Genomic DNA, 8,326 nt, shown 5'->3' on the forward strand with positions numbered 1-8,326 from the left:
ACTAATTCTATTATTAGAATTAGTTATTACCCATTATTATCTTGCAATCTCTGTTCAATCAGACAGTTTATTTCAAGAAAAAAACAAACAAGCAAGTAAAAATATCTTATTTTGGCTAGGCCTATAATAATTATTCCTTAAGAATGTCCCCAGGGATTTCACCTCCTTTTCTAAAATGTTCTTTGAAATAATCATTAAACACAATTTAAAAATATTTTAATTATCAACAAAATTGGTAAATTCTTCATAGCATTGTGGAATCTTTTGTTTTCATCTTCTCTTCAACTTTACTGGAAATGTATTAATCATTTTGTTACTGAAATTGTGAGAAGCCCTAAAAATATTTGGTTGCTATAAAAGCCATCATAATGATTTCCAATATTGTCTTCATATTGTGTTTTTAATTAAAATGTTTATTTTGAGATAATTATAGATGCACATGCAGTTGAAAGAAATACACGTAGATCTTGCATAGTTTTTAACCAATTTCCCTCCACCTTGAAAACATATATTAAAACGTCTCTACTGGGATACTGATATGGTACAAGGAACATACAGAATAGTTACATTATCACAAAGATCCATTGTGTCATTCTCCTTATTGGTCTTATTTCCAAATACAGAGAAAAAACATTCAATATTTCCACAATTAAGTGTAATATATTTTGATAAATATTCTTTATCAAATTGAGAAACATTTTTTTTGCTTAGATTGACAGACGTTTTTATCATGAATAGGTGTTGGATTTTGTCAAAGGTTTTGTGTGCATCCCTTGATGTGACCAATTGATTTTTCTTCTTTAGCCTGTAAATATGGTGGATTATACGGATTTATTTTTGAATATTGAAGCAGTCTTACGCACTTGGAATAAATCCCAGCTGGACATAGTGTATAATTGGCAGTGGTCTATAATGGTGTATAATTCTATATATATGTGTGTGTGCATAGGGATGTGTGTTTGTATATTTACATACATACATGATTTGCTAATATTTCCTTGAAGCTCTGCATCCAAGTTCATGAGAAATATTGGCAATGACTCATACTACTTTATTGCACAAATATGTGGTAAAGGTCAGAACTTTTCTGGGCCTCGTTGACACTTCCCTGGTGAAAGTAGAAGGCTGCCATGCATCTCTCATTGTTTCCATGTGGGAATATTCTATCAGCTCCCATTAGGCCCCCTGCAATCAGAAAGAGGGAAGCAAAGGGCTAATGCACACTATTACATTATAGCTGCAAGGTGTTGGTAAAGGTTCAGTTCCTTGTGGAGCCTCTCTGACACCAGAAGAGCGGAGAAGAGGAATGGAAGTGTTTAATGTTTTCCTGACTTGAACCCCCACAAAGCTCCACGAAGATAGCAGCAAACTTTGTGTAGCTCGCTACTGAAACTCCAGGTCTTAAAACAATGACTTTTTTTTTTTTAAATGAATAGGGACATTTGTAATTGTATTGAGATTTACAGATGTATATCATCATCTATATGTTGAAAAAAATGGTTCTCCGAGATTTATATATTAAATGTTTTGGCACAAGTTTTGAGAGACCGAAAGTAGCATACTTTTTCACAGCTTAATCCTTTAAAAGACCAGCCCTTACTAGAATTGTTTAACAATCTGATTTCAGGCTGTTAATTGTAACTTACTATGTTTACCAACTGGCTATTTCAATATGTTCACATAAAGAAACATTAATATTTAGCAATTTTCATTATTTAATGCCAAGCTTAAATTGGATCCCTATTTGACAATATTGATGTTTTGGATTTTTCTTTGTTGGAGGGACATAGGAAGTCTTATTCACTAATATTTTTGTCCTTGATTTTATTCTTTTTCAAAAAACATGAGGGGGAAAACTGCTAAGCTCAAATGAGAGAAATCGGGTTTAATTCTAAAGTGCTAGTGTAGAGTATTTCTATGATTTTATTACTTATAATAAAAGAATCTGGAATAAGTCCAGTAAGTAAGAGGATTAACTACAGGAAATACACTATAAGAAAAAAAAAAATGCTTAGGCGGTTACATTTAAATAGATTCTCAAGAATGGCATAAGAATTTCTTCAACACAATGAACTTCCTTTATTCTATGTCTCAGGTTACAATATGTAAATCTTAGGTTACAATATGTTGAATATATCTATGTCTACAGATTTTCATATTATTGAAATAGATTTTATCATTTTTGCTAACTATGGTATTTTTTAAATGTGAAGACTTGTAAATTTGGATACTACTTTGTTAATAAAAATATCAGAAAATTTTCAAAATAAGAAAATGGAAGATTTTGATTTTCCAATAATATGTTTATAACAACATGCTAACACTATGAATACATACTAATTGCAAGGAAAATAAAATAAGCCAAAATAGCAACAGCAATTTTGCATTTTAGCCAACAGAACATACTATTGAAAATACACACAGACAAAAGCACATATACACACTTGGAAATAAAAGAAACCACAGAATTTTAACATGTATCGTGAGTTTGATATTACATATGTTTTAGAATAATTGACCATAAGTGTAATAATGTAGAGAGTAATTTTTTTGGTGCAAGCTACATGATTGACAAAAGCACTTATACTTTACTGGAAAGAAAAATGACAACTAACGAAACAGCTGAAGTTATAGTTTTTTAACTTAGGATAGGATGTTGAAAACTGAAGTCTTTCAAAATTTTCATTCTATTTATTAGAATAAATTTTAGGAATAAATTTTTCCTTTCTTGGTGTTAAGTACCTAACAGGTGGAGGAAAACTCATTTTTAACCACTTTGCCCATTGTAAAAACAACAGAATACAAGTTTCCCACTGAGAAATGATAATTTTTCAGGAACTTTGAATGCAATTTATATTGAATATTTTATAAGAAAATTAAGAAGGAGCTGATTCAATTATCCACACAAAAATATAAATGATACAGGAAAATGGGTTTCTTTTTGTTTAACTAGTGGTATACTTTATGTGCAAATGTTTCTTTATCTAAACAATTTTTCACTTGTTTTTATAAAATTTACTGTATTTATACCTATGTATCAATACGATGTATCTGTTAATCATTTAACTATCCTATGATCAGTTAAAAAGTATAGAAATGCTGAGTTTATAAATACTTTAGGAATATGTATCCTTCAGACTGTCTTATTAAAATCTAGTCATAAAGATTTTTGAGCATACTAAGCACATATCAAAAATACTATCAGACCTTTATAAACCTGTGAAAGCAAAATGAAATAAATTTGGCAATGAAGAGTCATACAAATATATTGATTTCTAAATGATAATAAGACCAGCATTTTCTCTTTGTTTGATTTTTTTTTTAAGACTACATTTTCTATGATTTGATGAAACAGTTTTATATTTTCATTTACAATTATTATGATGGTTACTATTCACATGAGTAGGCAAAAAAGAATCATAGGAGGAACTCTCAAGAGTGTTTTGATGTGGATATTAGTACTTTCTACTCAGGTTTTGAGGGTTTTAATAGTATCAGAAAGCGGTGCTAAGGTATAAACTTATGCACTAAAATACTTTTTTTTTTTTTGCAAATAAAATGTTATTTCAGTATCTCTAATGTTCTTGTTTCTCAACAGGCTCATTCCCCGAAGGCTCATTTCTTGCCAAGACCAGGGAGTTTCTGCCCATATGGTCCCATGAAGGCTTGGTTTATAGTCCCCTGATTTCACTACAGTTACAGAAAAAAATCTCCCAGGCTTCTGATTTCCTTGTAGATAAAAACAGCATATGCCTTCAGTTACTGAAATAATGACAAAATAAAAACTCCCCAAATATTCTGAGTTTGTTGTGTTGGCTTCAAAAACTTCCGAAGCAAGCATTGTTTGTTAAACAATGGAAAAGCCTGTGACTTATTTAATGCTTTATAGGGTTTGATAAATTTTCAAAACTAAATTAAAATATGTTGGCTAATTATCCCTTGCCAATACTATCTAGCAAGTAAGGTATACCAGGAAAATTTGACAGGCTTTTACATATACACCATGGAATGAAACTATATTAGTATTTTGAAGAAAGACACATTAGCAAATTCAAGATTTTCCAGTAATTTTTTTTATTTTTGAATATCATCAGTCACATTTCTCTTTAACTAATACTATTCATATATGGTATCTATAGTCTGATACATATTTTGTACTCCCTAAAAGCCTCTAGGTAGTTTTTAAGCACCTATTTATTTAATTATGTGCTATTCAACCTCATAGATGGTCTTCTTTGATTGTGGAAAGTTGCCTTATTCAGAATGTGCTTTCTGGTTTACATACTGAGTAGCTTATGGTGAAGCTCTGTCAATAATATAATCTATATATATATATATCTCTCTCTCTCCAAAATTCTAACAAGATGTTTCCATTTATGTCTCATTTTAAGTTTTAGCACTAACTCTACAATTAAGTTTTAGCACTAACCGTACACTTTAAGTTGACATAACAACACAGAATTAATATAGTTTGAATTTTAAAAAATGTTCTTTGACATATCATGAAGAAACATCCAGATAGATTGTAGTTTGGTAGATAGACAGACAGACAGATAGATAGATAGATAGATAGATAGACAGGAATGAATTATTTCAAATTGTCTTAAAAATCAGGCATGTATATATATACTGTGCTATATAAGAAACAGACTATCTAAGTTTGGGTGAAATTCTGTACCTCTTAAAATATGTTTATGATGTGTTCTATAAATAATATAATTCAAAACTAAAAGTTATAGTCTATTTCAATAAAAAATAAACAGTGCTTTAGTAAGTGAAAGTAAGGCTGGGCGCGGTGGCTCACACCTGTAATCCCAACACTTTGGAAGGTCTAGGTGGGCAGATCACCTGAGGTCAGGAGTTTGAGACGAGCATTGCCAACATGGCAAAACCCCATGTCTACTAAAAATACAAAATTAGCCAGGCATGGTGGCACGCTCCTGTAGTCCCAGCTACCCAGGAGGCTGAGGCAGGAGAATCACTGGAACCCAGGAGGCAGAGGTTGCAGTGAGCCAAGATCGCACCACTGTACTCTAGTCTGGGTGACAGAGCAAGACTCCATCTCAAAACAAAAAAAAAAAGTGAAACTAAATTTTGAATCTCAATTTAATAATATTTTGGTGCATATAAAATCACAATTTTGAAAGAAGTAAAGCAATTAAAATAGCAAATGTTTATGCCTGAAATAGTAATTTTCTTTTTAAATATCTACCTGGCATAACAGATTATAAGTCTTTTGTTCATTCAATACTTATTTCAACAAATTATTATGGATGGAGTCTCATATTTTATGTAATGTTTTGAAGTCTGGTGATAAAGCAGTGACTGAAATAACCTGCTTAAGCCCTGGAGTCTATGTTCCAGAGCATTCAGATATATCAATGATTCTTTGACACATTTATTTATTCATATATGCCAAAAGAGTATGTGTAATTTTCAGACAGTGATGTAATCTTGTTGCCAAATGAAGTAAATGTCATGATACATTTGTTCTTCTTTTATACTCACTATAATGCTTTGTTTTATATAGTCATCTCTTGTGTCATATAGTCGTCTCTCATATTAGAGACATCAACTCATTCACTGAATTTGGTGAAGTATTTCATCATGACAATACTGGAGCACTTATTTGATGTTCTAAGTTTGTTGCCAAAGTGTCACAACTGTAGGACTTACCTTTATAATGCACATTTTTTTAGCACTGGCACCACCATCATCATCTTTTGACTATCACTGTGACTCCCAGGCAGTCACACTTCTCTAGCCATATTTCTATCCTATAGTTTGTTCTCAATACAAAATCTAGAGACCCTTTTAAATGGCAAATAATAGCATGTTGCTCCTGTGTTCAAACTTCTGTACAGGCACACCATTTCATTCAGAGTTAGAAGCCAAAATCTTTAGAAATGCCTACAAGGACCCAAATGATATGTAAGTTTACATTGTAACCCGTCACATCCCACTATCTTATCTCTGATATTCTCTACTATTTGTTCTCTTAGTATTGGGGGAACCCATCCCCAATATTTCAATGTAGGTTCTTTCTATTTTCCATAAGTGTTGGCTTGCTGAGAAATAAAGAGAGACAGTACAAGGAGAGGAATTTTACAGCTGGGCCGCCAGGGGTGACATCACATATCAGTAGAACTGTGATGCCCACCTGAGTCTCAGACCAGCAAGTTTTTATTAAGGGTTTCAAAAGGTGAGGGGGTGTAAGAACAGGGAGTAGGTACAAAGATATCATGCTTCAAAGGGTAAAAAGCAGAACCAGTAATAAGGGTCTAACAAAGATCACATGCTTCTGAGGGAACAGGACAAAGGGCAAAAGCAGAACCACTGTTAAGGGTCCAACAAAGATCACAAGGCAAAGGGCAAAAGCAGAACTACTTGATAAGGGTCCAACAAAGATCACAGGGCAAAGGGCCAAAGCAGAACCACTGATAAGGGTCTATGTTCAGCAGTGCATGTATTGTCTTGATAAACATCTTAAACAACAGAAAACAGGGTTCCAGAGCAGAGAACTGGTCTGATCACAAATTTACCAGGGTGGAATTTTTCCCCACCCTAGCAAGCCTAAGCGTTCTTCAGGAGACCAGGGCATATCTCAGACCTTATCTCAACTTCATAAGACAGACATTCCCTGGCCGGGTGCAGTGGCTCATGCCTGTAATCCCAGCACTTTGGGAGGCAGAGGCAGGTGGATCACGAGGTCAGGAGATCAAGACCATCCTAGCTAATACAGTGAAACCCCGTCTCTACTAAAAATAGAAAAAATTAGCCAGGCATGGTGGCAGGCACCTGTAGTCCCAGCTACTCGGGAGGCTGAGGCAGAAGAATGGCCTGAACCCGGGAAGCGGAGCTTGCAGTGAGCTGAGATTGTGCCACTGCACTCCAGCCTGGGAGACAGAGCAAGACTCCATCTCAAAAAAAAAAAAAAAAAGACAGACAGTCCCAGAGTGGCCGTTTATAGACCTCCCCCAGGAATGTATTCCTTTCCCAGGGTATTAATATTAATATTCGTTGCTAGGAAAATAATTTAGTGATATCTTTCCTACTTGTACATCCATTTATAGGTTCTCTGCAAGAAGAAAAATATGACTATTTCTCCCCGACCCCACAGGCAGTCAGAACTTATGGTTGTCTTGCCTTGTTCCATAAAAATCACTACTATTCTGTTCTTTTTCAAGGTGCACTGATTTCATATTGTTCAAGCACACGTGTTTTACAATCAATTTATACAATTAACACAATGATCACAGTGGTCCTGAGGTGACGTACATCCTCAGCTTATGAAGATAACAGGACTAAGACATTAAAGACAGGCATAAGAAATTATAAAAGTATTATTTGGGAACTAATAAATGTCCACATTAATATTAAATCTTCACAATTTATGTTCCTCTGCCATGGCTCCAGCTGGTCCCCCCATTCAGGGTCCGTGACTTCCCACAACATCTTAGCCCACCAAACTGGCCACCTTGTTGTTTCTTGAATGACACTATATTATCTCCTGAGTATTTTTATTCTTCCCATTCCCAGTGCCTGGAATGTTTTCCCCAGATACAATTGACTGAGTTGTCATTTCCAAGATTATTCTAAAACCCTCCATGGTCTCAAAAGGCCTACCTTGTCCATTCTACTAAATACTGTAACATCCATCTCCAAATCACACACCTAAATTCTTCTTATTCTTCTTTAATTTTTTCCTTTTTCACTTAACTATTGAAAATAATTTACTTATATATTATGTTTATTGTTTATTCTCTTTCTGCTCCACAAGAATATAAGCTTCATGGTGTCTGTTTTATTTACTGACACCTGTATATTCACATGCCTGGGACAGCATCCAGTTCATATTAGATAATACATGAACTGGATGGTGTCCCAGGCATGTGAATATACAGATGTCAGTATAAATTTGTTAAATGAATGAAAGTTATGCTTTCCAGTCTTGTTGATTCTTCACATTTTGTAAATATATATGATTAGTCCTATGAAGATTCCCATTCTTCAAATTCTTATGCCTCTGTTAGTCTACCAAGAATTTCATTTTGAGATTTTATTATTGATTTCCTATCATTTCCTATTAATATATCACCTTGATTTCCTACTATTATATTTTCCTTGTCTTTCCAATTTTTAAAGTTGCAGTATATAATTCAACTATTCTATATTTTTATTTTAATAAGTAATTAAGTAAAATGGACAGAATATACAAAATATTTAATTAAATAAAGTAATTCCTAGAAAAGGATACCAATGCTTTAAAAATGTATTCAAGAGCAAATTGAATAACAACTATTTATTATTACATATTGCAGAAAAT

This window comes from Pongo pygmaeus, chromosome 3 (genome assembly GCF_028885625.2).
Source record: "Pongo pygmaeus isolate AG05252 chromosome 3, NHGRI_mPonPyg2-v2.0_pri, whole genome shotgun sequence".
Taxonomy (NCBI): Eukaryota; Metazoa; Chordata; class Mammalia; order Primates; family Hominidae; genus Pongo; species Pongo pygmaeus.